The sequence below is a fragment of the Pelodiscus sinensis genome, chromosome 7 (genome assembly GCF_049634645.1).
Source record: "Pelodiscus sinensis isolate JC-2024 chromosome 7, ASM4963464v1, whole genome shotgun sequence".
Classification (NCBI taxonomy): Eukaryota; Metazoa; Chordata; order Testudines; family Trionychidae; genus Pelodiscus; species Pelodiscus sinensis.
In genome coordinates this window covers 15,027,486-15,046,908 of record NC_134717.1, presented here as the reverse complement: position 1 = coordinate 15,046,908, position 19,423 = coordinate 15,027,486, and the positions used below count along the sequence as shown (strand labels likewise).

Sequence of the window (19,423 nt, the reverse complement as noted above, 5' to 3'; positions counted from 1 at the left end):
CTACCTCTACACTGCAGGCTTCTTCCGGAAGAACAATTTTGTGCAAGAGTTTCTGTGCAAAAATTCTTGCACAAGAGTGCATCCATACTTCCATGTGCTTTTGCGCAAGAGCATCCATGGCAGTGCGGACGCTCTCTTGCACAAGAAAGCTCTGATGGCCATTTTAGCCAGAGGGGTTTCTTGCACAAGAAACTCCTGTTGCCCATCCACACTTCCTTCTTGCACAAGAAGCCCTCTTTTCTGACACTATACTGTAAATTTACTTGTGCAAGAATGCACATGCAGTGTAGACGCTCCTCAAGTTTTTGTGCAAGAACGGCCATCTAGACAAAGGTGAAGTGTTTTAGAAAAAAGGCCACTTTTTCAGAAAAACCCTGTAGTCTAGACATACCCTTAGAGTTACTGTATTTGGCCATATGTGTGGTATGCATTCCAATTGTAATTATATTTCACCCTAAGTTCTCCTCAGTGGTATCCCAGTATGATCTAGAAACATAAATTAGTGCACTTGGTATCAGTAGCCATTTCAGAACATTGTTACAATGTGACCCTTTAAAGGGGTTAGATGGCTGTTTTGTGTTTTAGTGTCCCTCATAAGTAAGAACTAGGACTCTGGTTTAATGAGCATAAAAGAAATCATCCAGATAGGATTATGGATTCTAAATGAATTCTTTGCTTTGGTATTCATGGCTGAGAATGTTAGGGAGCTTCCTAAACCTGAGTCATTCTTTTTAGGTGACACATCTGAGGAATTGTCCTAGATTGAGGTGTCATTAGAGGAGGTTTTGGAACAAATTGATTAACTTCACAGTAACAAATCCCTGGTACCAGATGGCATTCACCCAAGAGTTCTGAAAAAACTCAAATGTGAAATTAGGGAACTATTAATAGTGGTTTGTAACCTATCCTTTAAATCAGCTTCCATACCTAATGACTGGAAGATAGCTAACATGACGCCAATCTTTTAAGAGGGCTCTAGAGGTTTATCCGGGCAATTACAGACTGGTAAGTCTAATGTTAATACTGGCAAATTAATTGAAACTATGGTAAAGAATTAATTTGTCAGACATAATTTGTTGGGGAAAAGTCAACATAGTTTCTATAAAGGGAAATCATGCCTTAGTATTCTATCAGAGTTTATTGGGGGAGGGAGAGGGGAAAGAGAAGGTCAACAAATATGTGGACAAGGTGGATCCAGTGGATATAACATACTTAGTTTTCCAGAAAGCCTTTGACAAGATCCCTCAACAAAGGCTCTTATGTAAAGTAAGTTGTCATGGAATAAGAGGAAAGATCCTCTCATGGATTGATAACTGGTTAAAAGACAGGAAACAAAGGGTAGGAATAAATGATAAGTTTTTAGAATGGAGAAAGATAACTAGTGATATCCCCCCAGGGTCTGTACTGGGACCAATCTTACTCAACCTATTTATAAATGATCTGAAGAAAGGGGTAAACAGTGAGGGGGCAAAATTTGCAGATGATACTACACTAACCAAGATACTTAAGACCAAAATCAGATTGTGAAGAACTTCAAAAAGATCTCACTAAACTAAGTGATTGGACAACAAAATGGCAAATGAAATTTAATGTTGGTAAATGTAAAGTAATGCACATTGGAAAAAATAATCCCAGCTATACATACAATATGTTGGGGACTAATTTAGCTATAACTACTCAAGAGAGAGACCTTGGAGTCTTTGTGGATAGTTCTCTGCAAACATCCACACAATTTGCTGCGGCAGTCAAAAAAGAAAATAGAATATTAGTATTATTAAAAAAAGGATAGAGAATAAGACAGAGAACATCTTATTTTGTTTTATAAAACCATGGTACCTCCCACATCTTGAATACTATGTACAGATGTGGTTGCCTCATCTCAAAAAAGATATGTTTGTATGGGAAAAGGTTCCGAAAAGGGCAACAAAAATGACCAGGGGTTTAGAACAGGTCACATATGAAGAGAGATTAAAAAGATTGGGGCTTTCCATCTTAGAAAAGAGGCGACTAAGGGGGAGGGGGAGAGATATGAAAGAGGTCTATAAAATCATGACTGGTGTTGAAAAAGTGACTAAGGAAAAGTTATTTACTTGTCCCTGTAACATAAGACCCAAATGTCACCAAATGAAATTAATAGGTGGCAGGTTTAAAACGAGCAAAAGGAAGTTTTTCTTCACACAGTGTACAGTCAGTCTATGAAACTCCTTACCAGAGGAGATTGTGAAAACCAGGACTTTAATGGGGTTCAAGAAAGAACTAGAAACATTCATGAGCGTTTGGTTCATCAACGGCTATGAGCCAGGATGTGTAGGAATGGTGTCTGTTGCCTCTGTCAGAGGCTGGGAATGAGTGATGGGAGAGGGATTGCTTGAAGATTCCCTGTTCTGTTCACTCCCTCTGGGTCATCTGGTATTGGTCACTGTTGGAAGACAGGATACTAGACTGAGATAGACCTTTGGTCTGACCCAGTATGGTCGTTCTTATGTTCATGGATGACCATAGATTGTGTAACTCACTGGCTCTGTAATGTGTAGACTGAGAGACCAGGATTAGGCTGCACAGTGTGAAACAGGACGTGTAAATGCTGGTTTAGATTAAGCAATAGTAGATCGTATTGCTGGCAATGCTACAAAAATCCGGAGGGCCAAAACAAGTAAGCAAGGACTTGTTATATAGAGGTGCAGAAAGATTTTGGCAGATGGCAGTCATGGCTCACAGTTATTTATTTATTTATGTATACATTTATTTATTTATTTAGCAGGTGTGTATGTGTGTGTTACAGTTACTGTTTATCTTCTGAAACGAGCATGTGATCTTAAAAAAAAAGTGGGCAAAATGGTAGCTCATTAAGAAGCTGGAATGAAAACTCTATAAACTTACAGCAACAGGCAAGCAGATTTTCCTAACTCTGCTCTGGGAGGAGAAAATTCCCCTGGCATTAAGCTGTATTTGAGGTCAGAAGGTGAAAAAACCAATACTCACTAGCCAATGCAAAACAGAAAATCAAATCAGTTTCATGCTAAACTTTCATGCTAAAACTTTTCATTGTAAAGTCAATGAAAATGAAGATCTAATTTGGACTTGCTTTGTGCATATTTCAAAAACTCATTTTTAAAGCAACAGGGACTTGATAAATTAAAAAGTTTAGGCTGTGGAGTCACTTCATTTATTATCTAGTTTTGCCACTGAGAAACTAGAAGGTAGGTTTAATTACTTGAATTATGCTAATTTCAAATCTTCCCCCCCAAAAAAATCAGAATCAATTTCTTCAACAGCCTCTGGAGAACTGGAAAGAAGAAATTTTTTATGCCAGTCTGACTAAAAGAAATTACTTAAATATTGATCAATGTTTTAGTCTGTTGATTATCATAATATTTTACTCTGTTGTTAGTGTACCTATGTATGAAATATTGAGTTGCATAACACACCCAGGGCATGTGTACACTAACCCCCTAGTTCGAACTAGGAAAGCTAATATAGGCATTCGAAGTTGCAAATGAAGCCCGGGATTTAAATATCCTGGGCTTCATTTGCATCTTTCCGGGCGCCGCCATTTTTAAATGTCCCTTAGTCCGAACTCCGTGCCCACAGCTACACGCGGCACGGAGAAGGTAGTTCAAATTAGAATCTCTAATTCAAACTACCGTTACTCCTCGTGGAACGAGGCTTTATTTGCAACTTCAAATGCCAACATTAGTCTCCCTAGTTCGAACTAGGGGGCTAGTGTAGACATACCCCCAGGGAGATAATGCAGTCAAGAATCATTAACTCATTTAGGGTATGTCTACACTACCACCCTAGTTCGAACTAGAGTGGTAATGCAGGCAACCGGAGTTGCAAATGAAGCCCGGGATTTGAATTTCCCGGGCTTCATTTGTATCTCGCCGGGCGCCGCCATTTTTAAATGTCCGCTAGTGCGGACTCTGTGCCGCGCGGCTACACGCGGCACGGACTAGGTAGTTCAGACTAGGCTTCCTACTCTGAACTACCGTTACTCCTCGTTTCGGAATAGGAGTAAGCCTAGTCCGAACTACCTAGTCCGTGCCACGTGTAGCCGCGCGGCATGGAGTCCGCACTAGTGGACATTTAAAAATGGCGGCGCCCGGCGAGACGCAAATGAAGCCCGGGAAATTCAAATCCCGGACTTCATTTGCAACTCCAGTTGCCTACATTACCACCCTAGTTCGAACTAGGGTGGTAGTGTAGACATACCCTCATTTTGGTGCCATCAGGGGCAGATGGCCATTTTGCTGGGCCCAGGGCAGCACAATTTCGCAGGGCCTCCCTTTGCCATGTTGCATGCGTGGTGGCACCACGGCGCATGCACGGAGCTTCTTGAAGAGCGGGGCCCGGTGTGGCTGCCCTGCTCGCCCTGCCCTATATCCTCCCCCTGGGTGCCATATTCCATTGTCTGAGAAAGTTGCACAATAAATCACTTTAAAAAATAGGTGTATGCAATCTGTAAACACAGAAACGTGCAAGCACAAATGGGTAAAGATTATGCATGTAGAATTTGCAGCCATTTGCATCCAGGAATGCATATTTTGCAAGTTTGTTTTTGAAAATGTGGCCCTACCAGCAGCGTCAATTATTAATAACCAAGCAAAATTAAAAATAATATGATGTGCTCTGAATCAGAAAAGATTTGAATGTTGATGAAGGATGAAATTTATTCTGCTGTAAACTCTGATCTTCATATGTGTCCATCTGTTTGAATGATAAGGATCTATATCCACTTTGTTGTCAGAATCAGACTAAAAATGTTGCAAGATAAAGCTTCCTCCTAACATTTCTAAAATGTTCTAGATGTTGGCTTTTCTTGGCATATTTCAGTGCTTTTACTTTTAGCTTACATTACAATCTGCAGAAGGGCATGACATTTATTTAAAAAACAGAACCCCTTTCATTTATACAGTTTAAAATGTGGGCTCATTGAGATCTCTCTGTGCATGTGAATGTGTGTGTGAGTGAATGGACTAAACTAGGAAATACCAAATTTAATGGAACTTCACAATTTTTTTCTTATCTTAAAAGCATTAATAGTGCAAATTGTGTTCTTGGTTTAATTGCTGTAATCTCATTGACGGTTTTTGAGGATGCAAGGGTGAATTTGAGGTTGACCAATATTTTTCTTTCTTACCAGTAGCCTGCAGAGCTATGTAGCTTAAAACGGAAATAGGGCTGTTTCAAATAGAAGAATCCATTAATTCCAAAGACAAACCAGTGAAAAGATTCCCAAACCAAGCATTTGGACTATTTAAAAATGAGTCAGGAGTTTTACAAATGCTTTGGCTTTTATAGTCATTAGGTGAATAAATCTACAGATTAGAAGAATTTATGCGGAAAAGTATTATATTGCACTTGTAAAATGACCCAAATTTGATAATGTAAAAAGTAACTGAACTTTATATATATAAAAAGCCTACACCAGATCATCAAAAGGTGCGTTTTAGTGTAGCTTTTTTCAGTCATGTCATCATTGGCTTTTATCATATGGAAGTAGCAGATTTCAGTCACATCAGATTATTTGTTTATCCTAATGCAAGAAGATATAAGGATCATAATTCAGGATTTATTAGCAAAAATTTATGCAAGTGCTTTACATGATATGAGTGTTTTGTTGCAAGATAATTCAATAGGCGTGTTAGTTGGAATAAAGACATAATACCCGTCTTTTCCATCTTTCTTATTTTCTGTTTACCTGTTGCTACAACAATGATCAGTTTGGAAGGTATTATGACCTTGATCCATTTGTGTAGCTTCCATTGGCATCTCTGGAAATTGCTTGTTGGGATCAAGGGTAATTGTATCTAAAGATGGCCCTATGCTTATTCTACATAAAAGCAGACTTGTGTGTTTATAAAAAAGAAATAGAAAAATAGCAATGGAAAAGACCAAGTTCCACCATGCCTATTCTATAGTCACAAGAAATCAGTCAGGGGATACACTTCACAGCTCCAGCAGAAGGTGGGGGGAAAAAACCCAAATAGTTCAATTCTGTGCATGTGAACAGAGAACTCTGTAGACATATTAAATCATGTTTATACTCGCAGTACTGTTAATAGGTACTTGTTCCCCCATCCCCAGAATTCCAGTAGTATAGACTCTGTCAATGCTTCCTGTAACTAATAATGGACCAGATCCTCAGTTGCTATAAACTTAGTTTCCGTGGAGCTGTGATGATTTACATCAGCTATAGTATGAACCAATAAATTTAGCTAGGGTGACACTGTGGGATACTTGGAAGGGTTAGAGCCACCCCTTATCTGCCACTGCTACCCAGCTCTGAAGGCTGAGCAAAGAAAGCAGCATCCGCTGGCTGGGCACCCCACTCTAGCCGTGAAGAAGTAAGCCCACTCAGGAGTCCGGGATTCCTGAGAGAAACCCCAGCCCATGTCCCCACCTATTAGGCACATTGTCCAGAGAACATCAAAGGCCCAGGGCACCCCACAGCAGCCCTGTCTGGGTATGTCTACACTACCACCCCTAGTTCGAACTAGGGTGGTTAATGTAGGCAACCAAATTTGCAAATGAAGCCCGGGATTTGAATTTCCCGGGCTTCATTTGCATCTTGCTGGGAGCCGCCATTTTTAAATCCCCGCTAGTTCCGACTCCGTGCCCGCGGCTACACGTGGCACGGAGTAGGTAGTTCGGATTAGGCTTTCTATTCTGAACTACCGTTACTCCTCGTGAAACAGGGACATACTACTGACATCAGTGTGGACTGGTCAGAAATCCCAAACTTTCATGACGTGATCCAGTAAGTCAGTGCTTGTGTCTCTGGCACAGTGTGGGCTGGTCAGGAAAGGTGCATGATGTAAACCTACATTCCACATCCTAATGACCTAAAAAAACCCAAACAATGGGTACTTAAGAACAATTAATACCTTTTCTATCAGTTTCATGTATCATGGACATTCTAACTGACTATTTCTTTCCTCTTTCCCCCCTTTCTTTTCCTTCTCTTCTCCCATCCCCTATTTATTTAGAAACTGGACCTTTAATAACTCCATTCATCTGAAGAAGTGGGTTGTGCCCACAAAAGCTCATGATATCATCTACTATGTTTTGTTAGTCTCTAAGGTGCTGCTAGACTATTTGTTGTTTTTTAAGTTTTTCCAGTTATAGACTAACTCAGCTACTCCTCTGAAGCTTTTGAACAGGTCTGTTCAGAGATCTACAAGGAGGGACTTTCTTTATTAAACAGTGGATTACAAATGGGATTGTTTTTACACCAAAAATGATCCTGAGGAACCCAGCTTAACCTTTGATCCCATGACTCATGTATACCAGCCATTCATCAATACTAATGAGCAGTTCAACTAGAGGCTGACCAGGTGCCATATGACATCTGAATGTTCCTTTGTTCATTTTGTAGGTCTCTGGAGTTGTTTACTTATGAGAATGGACCTCAGTGAGAAAAATATACCAATGGATAAAACTGCCTTCTGTGTCTTTCATAATATCTGTGGAGCAAAGAGGGAGCAGTTTTTGCCAAGGTGGAGATCAGAAGTGGAGCAGCTGTCAGCTGAACTGAAACAGCCAGATACAATGGTTATTAGACGAGTTCCACCCAGAACTATGTAGGTCATAAAGACTTTGAAAGAACATTTTAGCTGTGAGTTAGAGTAGTTGTGTGTTGCTGCAGTGTGCGCCACTTGGCTTTGCTCTTTTGTAGTTTGCTATGATTCTTACAGTGATTACTGTGTATGTAGGAATACAACATTGTCAATACACCTATTGTTACTGTCTGTGTAGGTTAGTTTGGGCTCTGCAGTAAAATTGGTGCACGTCAGACCTGCTCAGCACCAGTCAGAATATGTTGTGAACTAATAAAGATGAATTTTGAGCCCCCCAAAACATTTGTGTTTAGTAACATGGAAGAGGAAATTTAAAAAAATTAAAATAAGTTAAGGGAACAGAATTTAAGAAAGGGAAAGAACCATCATGTCAGTTTCTGCAACACTTACATCAACCATGGCTTTCAGAGGTTAGAGTATATGAAGCTGTGATTGTCCCTAATGTGCCCCATGGTGATATGGCAGGGGCAATGCAGTGATCACTGATGCCACATGGGATGACCCATGGTAGCCTGAAGGCCACAATGGTAGCTGCTGCTGATACAAGACACAGAGGTACAATTATCTGCATATTCATGACAGACATGGAAAGTTAGGATACTGAACTCTTGATCCCCAAAAGCTGTAAGCACTTCTCTTTGGGATTGATAGAACACTGTGCCAGAAACAGCAAAGCCTGTGGTGAATACGCCCACAGGAGAGTCAGCAGAGATTGGGGAAATGACGGGAGATATCTCAGAGGCATGAGTATATTTGCATAAAGAAATGACACTGAAGACTGACATAATTTTCCTCAGGCATGGTGATTTTAGCTGATACCTCTCTCCTGAGTTTAAAAGTGGCAAAGGAAGCATAATTGTTGGCATCTCGATGCTGTATGCTGCTAGACCATGTACTGCGCTGGGATCTGCTGAAGTAATTGCCGAGTGGTATGAGAAAGTGTCATGGTGGAAGAAATAAGGCCATCCTCCCCAGAAACCTTTGGCAGAGGATTAAAAAGTTACTCCATCAAAGTTTCATCTAAATCTCTCTGGAAGAATCATGGGACTCATAGACTTTAAGGTCAGAGGGACTATTATGATCATCTAGTCTGACCCTCTGCACAGTACAGGCCACAGAATCTCACCCACCCCTTCCTAGAATAATCCTCTCACCTATATATCAGATATTGAAGCCTTCAAATAGTTTGAAGACCCCAAGATGCAGAGAATCCTCCAGCTGTGATCTGTACCCCATGCTACAGAGGAAGGCAAAAAACCTCCAGGGCCTCTGCCAATCTACCCTGGAGGAAAATTCCTTCTCGACCCCAAATATGGCGATCAGCTAAACCCTGAGCATGTGGGCAAGACTCACCAGCCAGACACCCAGAAAGTTCTCTATAGTAACTCCTATCATCCCTCCATTGACCTATTTCCCACTGATAATGAATGGTCAATTAGTTACCAAGATCATGTTATCTCATCAAACCATCCCCTTCATAAACCCATCTAGTTTAATCTTGAAACCAGATTGATCTTTTGCCCCCACTACTTCCCTTGGAAGGCCGTTCCAGAACTTCACTCCTTTAATGGTTAGAAACCTTCATCTAATCTCAAGTCTAAACTTCCTACTAGCCAGCTTATATCCATTTGTTCTTGTGTCCACATTGGTATTAAGCTTAAATAATTCCTCTCCCTCCCTGGTATTTATCCATCTAATATATTTAAAGAATGCAATCATGTCCCCCCTCAGCCTTCTTTTGGTTAAGGTAAACAAGCCAAGCTCCTTAAGTCTCCTTTCATAAGACAGGTTTTCCATTTCTCGGATCATCCTAGTGGCCCTTCTTTGTACCTGTTCCAGTTTGAATTCATCCTTCTTAAATATGGGAGACCAGAACTGCACACAGTATTCTAAATGGGATCTCACCAATGCCTTGTATAATGGCACTAACACCTCCTTATCTCTACTGGAAATACCTTGCCTAATACATCCCAAGACTGTATTAGCCTTTTTCACGGCCATGTCTCAATGGCGGCTCATAGTCATCCTATAATCAACCAGGACTCCAAGGTCCTTCTCCTCCTCTGTTAATTCCAACTGATGTGTCCCTAGCTTATAACTAAAATTCTTGTTATTAATCCCTAAATGCATAACCTTACACTTCTCACTATTAAATTTCATCCTATTGCTATCACTCCAATTTACAAGATCATCCAGATCTTCCTGTATGATATCCTGATCCTTTTCTGAATTGGCAATAGCTCCCAACTTTGTGTCATCCGCAAATTTTATCAGGACACTTCCACTTTTGGTGCCAAGGTCAGCGATAAAAAGATTAAATAAAATTGGCCCCAAAACTGATCCCTGAGGAACTCCGCTTGTAACTTTCCTCCAGCCTGACAGTTCACCTTTCAATATAACCCGCTGTAGTCTCCCCTTTAACCAGTTGCTTATCCACCTCTCAACTTTCATATTAATCCTTGTCTTTACCAATTTAACCAATAATTCCCCATGTAGTACTGTATCAAATGCCTTACTAAAGTCGAGGTAGATTAGATCCACTGCATTTCCTTTATCTAAAAAATCTGTTACTTTCTCAAAAAAGGAGATCAGGTTGGTTTGGCACGATCTACCTTTTGTAAAACCATGTTGTAATTTGTCCCAATTGCCATTAGCCTCAATGTCTCTAACTACTTTCTCCTTCAAAATTTTTTCCAAGATCTTGCATACTACAGATGTCAAACTAACAGGTCTATAGTTATCCGGGTCGCTTTTTTTCCCTTTCTTAAAAATAGGAACTATATTAGCAATTCTCCAGTCAAATGGTACGACCCCTGAGTTTAGAGATTTATTAAAATTTTTTGCTAATGGACTTGCAATTTCATGTGCCAGTTCCTTTAATATTCTCGGATGAAGATTATCTGGGCCCCCCGATTTACTCCCATTAAGCTGTTCAAGTTTGGCTTTTACCTCAGATATGGTAATATCTACCTCCACATCGTTAGTCCCACTTGTTATGTTACCATAATCCCTAAGCTCTTCATTAGCCTCATTAAAGACTGAAGCAAAGTATTTGTTTAGATATTGGGCCATTCCTAGATTATCCTTAATCTCCACTCCATCCTTAGTAATTAGCAGGCCTACTTCTACTGGTGCACATAAATAACCCCTGACCCTACACTGTCAGAAGTGAAATGTAAGTGTAGACATATCCACAATTAGGTCAATGTAAACTGCCTGGAGTTAACCCAACCATTCCATGTAGACAAGGCCAAAGTATATTTCTTACATAGGGCCATATGTGCTGTTAGTATTATGGTTGGACCTCACTGGTCTAGCACCCTCGTGATATGAGTGGTCCTGGATGAGGGAATTTGCTGGACTAGGGAAGGTCCACGGCCACTAGCCCCTCAAGTCTGTTGCCTCTCTCTGCCACCAGCTCTTTTGGCCGACTACTGGCTAGGCAACACAGCTGCCCTAGGCCCCCTGCCAACATGGCAGTACACAGCCTTGGCCCTGCTGCCATGTCACTGCACCAGCCATTCTGCTAGCTGGCACACAGCCCTAATTGGGCTGCCAACCAGCCGTGGCACCAGCAGGGTTTCTGTGGCTCCAGCTCCACTCCCATGGCTCCACTCCTGCAGTCCTAGATGTTCTTCCTATGCTGGCATGCCGCAGCCCGGCCTTACTGCCAATCAGGTTGCCGTGGCTCTGTTCCTACTGCTGGGCCAGCACGCGGCCCCACTTAGGATAACCATAGCACAACCTCACTGCCAGGCTGGCACACATGGGCTGCCCTGGCCCCGGTTGGGTTGCCGGACTGCTTCTGCCCTGCTACCACTGCCCCATTACTGCCACCAAGCTTCCAAGGCCCTGAACCTGCTGCTACCAGTCTCGCCCTACACTGGTCTCTCAGCAGCTGGCCCTCCTGCCCTGGGGCTCTCTTGTTCAGCAACATCTGTGGTCCTATTGGACCACAGATGTTGCTAGACAAAAGAGTCCCAGTTTAGAGAGGTGCAACTTGTAGTAATGCTGTTCTTATGTTTGTTTTTTAATGGACTATAGACTAGTTAAAAGGCTGTAATATGCAACATCTCATTCCTTCTCCCAAATTATCCTAATTCATTACCTTTTTGCTATGGTAGTTGGAGAGTTTTGAATGATTTTTTTCCTCAATGGTTTTTATTTTCTTTACTGAAAAAGTAAAATTCTAATACAATAATTTGGAAATTACATTTTCTCATAACTCAGATTATCATATCCCCATCATCATAGTAAAATCATTGGTGTAACAAAAAGGGATTCTGTAATTTAAGATTAGTTTAAAATTGCTAGTGCCTATGAAAATGTTACTATTTCCGTTCTGTCACCCTTTAACCTTGTACACTAGGACTTCGCCATTGTGGACAGAGAGTTATAACCTTGGGAAAAGTTGTGAAATTCATTCCTCTCTTCTAAAATTCTACAGGGTAGAAAAGACAAATAACACTTTCTGTGCATAGGGAATGTATCGAAATCTTTCTGCCTATAGTTGTTGTCACGCCCGTCATCTCCTCCTTCTTGAGATTGTACCATTCAGAGATCCTGAAAGGAAAAAAAGATTTAGAGTTTTATCATAATGCAGGGTTCTTTTATAATTGTACCTGTATATGCCATAAAAGAAGGCTTAAGGGTAGGAAACACAGTGCTGTGTTGATAACAATATAATGAGATTATACAAGGTGTATGTTGTGATAGAGATGCAATTTCCCACAGTATCTTTAAAAGACCTTATGGTATTAAATCTGTGTAATCTGTGAGGAATGTGACAAATATTACAACCCTGTGCAGAATCTTTGGGGTCCATTGTTTCAAATAAATGGTTTATGTATGACTGAATTCTAATCTATGGGAAAGGGCTACCACAGCCCCTTCAGGAACTAAAAACAGTAGGTGGAGATTAAGGTAAATCAACCAGGTTATAATCCCCCATAGAGGTGCTACATACCAGAGTATGCTAATGCAAACTAGATTTTCCAGAGAGAACAACAGATAAAGACTTTTGAATAAATAGCCTGACTTTAAACTGATTTCTGATCCAGCAATCAGAAAACTCTGCCAAAAAGTGTCCCTCAATCCTTAGGGGTGGTTTGGAAGGACTGGCACCTGCCAGGGCTAAAGATGGAGTCAGGGGCTACCTCTGTAAAGCTTTTCAGCAACATTGTAGGTTCTTTTATTGTTTTGACTGTTTTCTCTGTAATGCATAGATGTGCTTGCTTATGAGGAACTCTGTGGTAACTTGTGACTCATAGGCTTAAAAGCCAGAAGGGGCCATCATTAGCATCTAATCCAGGGGTGGGCAAAAGGGCCTCTGTGGGCAGGATCTGGCCTGCCAAGTGGGCTGATCCCACCTGCAGGGACCCTGCCCTTCCATGCCCCAGGTCAATTGGGGCCTGGGGGTGGCAGCGTGAGTGAAACTTCCTCCTGCCCTGCAAGGCACACGCTGTACTTCAAAGTGCTATGTGCGCCTCGCAGGGCAGGGGAGGATGTCACGTGCTCCTCCACCCCCAAGTTCTGATTGTCCTAGAGGTGGGGGGGGGGGGGCAGAGCACGCGCAGACTCCTCCTGCCTTGCAAGGAGCGCATAGCACTTTGAAATGCCACGTGCTCCTCGCAGGCCAGGGGTAGGGCAGGAGGAGGCTTTGGGTGCTCCCTCCACCCCAGGCCAATCAGGGCCAGGAGACGGGGGAACTGTGCGAAACTTCCTTCACCTTGCCCCAGCCCTGCGAGTGCCACGTGCTCCTCACAGGGTGTGAGGAGGCTTTGGGTGCTCCCCTGGCCCCCAGGCCCTGATTGGCCTGGGGGTGGAGGAAGCACCCAAGCCTCCTCCCACCCTGCAAGGAGCACGCAGCAGGGCGCAGTGGATGCCTAGTGGGAAGGGGAGGCAAAGGGGCTCCTCCATCCGTAGACCAATCATGATCTGTGTGTGGGGTAGCCCAGAAGCATTCTGGCCCTGGCCCTGGCCCTGGCCCTTTTTTTGAAATTTTTGAAGTGGCCCCCGGCCAAAAATTATTGCCCAAACCTGATCTAGACCCACATGTCAGACCACAGAACCTTGCCCACCCACTCTTGTAATATTGAGTTACTGAAGTCCTCAACTCTTGGTTTAAAGAAGTCAGGTTACAGAGAATCCACCATTTACTTTACTTGCAACCTGGAAGTAACCCGTGCTTCAGGCAAGTGACAGTTACAGCTGTTCCCATGTCTTCAAAGAGAAAACAAAGCTCAGATGCTGGTTCAGTCTGGCTTACTGATTATATCACTGTAAGCAGGGAGCTCTGCATCTTGGAAATAAAACCTCATGAGGAAGGAGACCCAGGCTGGCCAGCCGATTGTGGAGAAGGGGGGCAAAGTGAGCAGTTGCTCAAGGGCCTGGGGTTCCTGGTCACCACTACTGCTACCACTACTACTACTGCTACCAGGAGAGACAGAATCTAGAGCACCTGGCCCTTTAAATGACCACCGGAGTACTGCACTACATGCTCCAGGCAGCTCTGAGGCCTGCCTATTGGAGGAGTGGGGTGGCATGGCATTCTCTGGGCAGTGAAGTCCCTGTACTCCTTCCAGGAGTGTGGAGCCAGCTCCCTATCCCCAACCTTGCCCAGAGGCCTGGCAAGTCTGTCTGTGCCCCTGGAACTGGGTCTCTACCCAAGAGAGGTAATCTGGATTGTAGAGTGGGTTTTATTGAGGGACTGTTAAGGGGTAATACGTGATCAATTGCCTAGATCTACGACATATGTTAGTTTAAAGTAAATGAAAAACAATGAAAAACTTGACATTGCTAAAATGTGTGGCAAAATAAACTCTACTTGAGCACTTAGATATTGAATATGTGAGCAACTAAAACTGGTGTAAGCGTTTTCAAATTGAACAAATAATAAATAACATAGAAAATAAAATATAACTCCTAAATAGGGTTAAAACAAATCTTCATGTTTTAATGCCATAATTAGGTTATTTATTACCATGCATATATTAAGTCAATCCTACTCTAGATTGCTTTATTTCCTTTCACATTATTTTCAGTGGTCATTATTTTACACTACAATTAAATCACTTTCCATAGATTTTATGTATGTTCTTGAGTGAACTGGAGGCAGCCATTAAATTGCCAAGTGGCAGAGTACAGCACTGGGGAGGGAGGGAGGCTGAATAGATGTACTTAAGTGTCAGCCCTATGAAACACTAATGAGTCTCCTGAACTCCATGGTTGATAAAAGCAAATAGATAGCAATAAAAACATGTAAACCTGAGTAACGGTATCCTAGTTTTACAACTAAACTTTTTAGATTTAGGGTCAGCACCAATGCATGTTGAAGTCGATGAAAGTTGTTCCTTTGATTCTACTGGGCTCTGAATTGAGTCCTGATATGTACAGTGGAATAGAGCAGGTGCAAATCCATTATCATGTGATTAATGAAATCTCTCTTAAACATTGAGGGGGAGTGGACACAGCTATGTCTCTTTACAGGAAAAAGATGTAGGTCAGAGCCATTTCAGTCAAGCCATGTCTACACAAGAAAATTATTTTGAAATTACTAAATTTGATTTAAGAACTCCCAATGTAACAAATTCAAACTCGTCCTCACTACGGGGATGCATCAAAATTAGTCCAAAGCAGTCTCTGTTAATGTGGATGCACTACCTTAGATTCAGAGCCCCAGGAAGCACTTTGGGGAGCTGCAGGTGGCCTCCTGGAAACCAATAACTTCAAATTAGTGGTACTGGAGCATCCACACTAACGTTATTTCAGATTTACAAGTTCAGAATTAGCACTATTCCTTAGTAAGTGGAACTTGAGGGTAAGGCGTGCTTTTGGACTAAGGTCCTAGTGTAGACCAGCGTTCAAGTAATTATGGATTTATTATTTGTTAGTTTTGCTGACAAGTATCTTTTTTCTATCGTCTAGTACATTTGGGATCCTGTCTGATTTGGAACTTTAGATGCTACCAGAACAACCAAATTATTAATAAGCGATGTAGCTCAGAAAGCCAGTTTAGGATTCCACTGTCTGAAATAAAGGGCTGTTTTTTGAAGCCAGTGATAATTTAAAAGAACAAAAACCCTTAGAGGTAATAAAAATGGCAAACATTTTTCACAAAAGATATTTGCTATTCTTCATGGGGGGGAAATCACATTTCTGAAGCCTTTGATCAGATGAATGAACTAGCTGAAAAACAGCAAAAAATGAAAACAAAAAGTCAAAAATTCAAAACATTCCAGGCAGCTATAATAATTATTAATAGTGTCTTTCAACATATAGCTTATATGGACCAAATAATAGAATGTATAGGTGGAAAAGACTTATTAAATCATCTATCTATTCCATCCTACTGTCCATAGAATACTAAATTATATTTGCTAGTGCACTACCTGTTATGGTTCTAAACATGCCAAGTAGTGAGGTTTCCACCTTGTCCACTGAAGGAATAGTCAGTCATATTTTAGTATGAATGTGTCTATTATAGAAGATAGAATTAACCTGTGTTCATTTTAGCATCCCTCCATTTTCGTTCTAGACTAGTCAGTTGCCTTCATTCTTGAAACCAAAACCTAATCTTGGGTTTTCCATATAATTCTGGAGCATACTTCTTGTATTGCTGTCTTGTCATGTTTTCCAGGACAGTCATTATCAAGCTGTCTCAGTACAGGTCTTGGATGAGAGATTTCCAATAAACATCCTGTAGGTTTTACAGGAAGAAAAGTTAATACTGAAGATGGCATTCTCTTCTCTGTCTGTACAGAACCAGTTCCTCCACTCTATTTCAAGTGGCAGAGATGTGAAAGTTAGGTCCTGACCACATATGATTATCAAAGATCCTAAAGGTATTAGCATTCTAACGATGGTATCCTGGGACAACTGGACAAATTCCAACCTCGGTAATTCTATTTTACAGTAATTAAATTATGCTAGCAGCTTCATTTGGAAGCAGTATTCTTTACTGCTGTTCTTATGCTGCTGTTCAGTTTTATGCTGTTACTATGTTTTACCTCAGAATTGGATGGGTTTCAGTGATGAATGAGCTGATCCCTGTTCAAGCACTTTAAGATGAAAGGTAATGTGAAGATAGGATTATTAGAAATTGGATATTTAAGTCTAGAAAAAAAATAAATTTCCCTACATTGTATGTTGCTCTGAATTATATACCCTAAATCAGAATCTACCTTTTCATGCTGTGGATTAACATAACTAAGCAAAATATATAATTGATATGAGTTTGCATCCATATAAATGACTGTCAGAAGTTTGATTCATTGTTACATGTCTACTCATAGGTTTTTCTGTGCATCGCAATATTTATATGTGACCTCCCTGCAGAATGTTAAACCTACAGTTTTTAAATTAGCTTCTTATTTCTACCATTATTTCTGAACCATTATTTGGCATCTTATTGCCATAATGAACTTGGGCTTGTAGGTCTCATTCTCATGCTCTCTAAGTAGCTGTGTAGGCAGGGCTTTGAATGTGTGGGCTGGAAGCTTAGGCTCCGAAGTCTAAGGAAGGGGAGAGGGGCTTCACAATACCAGCTTCAGTGGAACCATAACTGCAAAGCTGCGTCTACACAGCTCAGCTTTTTAAAGCACTAGCATGATTCCCAAGAGCCCCAGTCAGGTGACTCTGGGCTGGGAGACTCTAGGCTGCAGGCACATCCTCAGAGACAAAATTGTTTAGCAATAGAACTTACAATTATATTACGACTTATAATTTCATTGCTCAAGGCTTAACTAATTGTTAATAATCTGGAATTTTGCACCGACCTGTAATTATTTCTCGCTTTTCTCATCCTGTAACTTTGAGCAATGCAATATATTTGTAAGCATTGTTTCTTCCCATTTCTCTTCCTTTATTTCCCTTAAAGCCCTGTCTTTTTTCTTTTCTTTCTGTCCCTTTCCCTTTTGTTGCCTTCACAGTAGCAGGACCCACCTCCATGCCATTTGTAGAAAAAATTACAATGCTACCACATGCTTCCCTGGAGTCTTTTCTTTGTTAATGCCCGAAGTGTATTTCTATTCAGCTGTGCAAGGTCATACAGAACTGCTTCTTCTTTTACTGGTAAAATGCACCACAGTACTGTGTGCTACTCTTTGCCTAGTATATCTCTCAGGAAAAATGGCATTTAATATATGCACCACCATTCACAACTGACCAGCAATCATATCTGAAATAAGCAGCAAACTGTATGTTGTCAGTGTTAAAAAAGTGAAGAAAATAGCAATACCTTTGATTCAAAGACATTGCAGACATGGGTCTTTCCCTAGAGAAATCTCTCTCCAATTGTTTTAAAATAGATTGGAAAAGAACTGTAAAAAGAATTCCATTTGGAACAGTCTGTAATGAACATAATTTTCCCCTCTGTATTTTGCTACATGTCTGAGGAAAACAAAATATTTTCTATTGTAATTAAATTGTAAAATAGTATAGATTACATTAACAACTGGACTAACTCTTTCTACTATGGTGGCCACATCTATTTCACACCAAAGTTCAAACCAAAATGCTTTTCTTGAAATCATTATCATGTGAAAGCAAATAAATCTGTTAGTCTTCAAGGTGCCACAGGATTCTTCATTGTTTTTATGATAATTATATTATTTCAGTATCATATTAATTTGCTAAGTTCAAAGAATATTGATTAAAATCAAACAGAGAAACTTTACTCGACATGGCTCAGCTATGTTGGTCTGTAAGGGTATCTCTATACCACACTAAATCCCCTGATTTTGAAATAACAAGTGGAGAGTCCATACTGCCAACCCTATTATTTCAAAATTAAGGGATGGTTATTTTGAAATCTGCACTTCTGCTTTCCTGGGGGAATAAGCTTAATTCAAAATAGTTATTCTGGGGTTATTTCAAATTTAGTAATTTTGAAATAGTTTCTTAGTGTAGACATGCCCTTGGAGACTAACAAATATATTAAGTCATGAGCTTTCATAGGTAAAACCCACTTCATCAGATATGGTTCATTATACATTGAAAACCAAGGCAAAACAATTGACCATGCAACTTACATAATACTGGATATGAGCCATATCATTTCAACTAGGAAAAGCTTTTGCCAGCAAGAACATTTATAACTTTATTATGAGCCTAAAAACAATAGACCTGTGTGCATGAATTCTGTCAATTTGTTTCAATACCTGTTCTGAAGACAGTTTGTGTCAACATTGTAAGTACTGTAATCTATTTTCCAGACAATGCCTTTGGGAAGACAAAAAGCTTATTCTCCAGATCCCAAAAGAGAAACCCCTTGGATTTGCAGCGATGCTAACTTTCAGTGTTTAGGTGCCTGATGTACATTGGCTTCCATTCACATCAGTGGGTGTCAGCACAGGACCTAATAGTAAAATTTGGCCCTTTGTGATTGAAAAAAATAATCTAGCTATACACAAAACATTTATTTTCATATATTGAATATTGTTGTTACATCATGGGGATATCATATCTTAATATCACTGCTTTTCTGAGAGATTTCGGTAAAATAAAAACAAAGGGGATATTTTTCCTGAGATGGATGAATGGAAACATGAACCTGTTGTTTCAGTTGAAATCCTCCCAGGTAATTATATCCTTCTCTACTGCCTTGCACTAATGTATATTTAAATGCATTTCTATGGTTATGTGGGATCCATCTTTGAAATTTTGATATTAAATGAGCAAGAATGAATCTTTTTTAGAATAGGTATCTGATAAGAAATGTTGATTAATTACAACAGAAGTTTTGTTTTATTATAATTATTTATTTGTATTGTAGTAAAATGGGATCTTCAAAAGCTCTCACTATTGTCCTAATTGCACTCACACTGAAGCCAATACGAGTTTTA

The 19,423-nt window shown here is 40.5% G+C and overlaps 1 long non-coding RNA gene across 1 annotated transcript in view; it reads left to right on the top strand.

Annotated features, from left to right (window-relative positions):
* The window catches only part of LOC142830287 (uncharacterized), a 379,086-nt gene extending 371,226 nt beyond the window's left edge, over nucleotides 1-7,860 (top strand). The window contains exon 3 of the long non-coding RNA XR_012905437.1: nucleotides 7,379-7,860. This is a non-coding gene — a long non-coding RNA (uncharacterized LOC142830287). The remainder of the gene's footprint in view (nucleotides 1-7,378) is intronic.
* The last annotated feature ends 11,563 nt before the right edge of the window (nucleotides 7,861-19,423 follow it).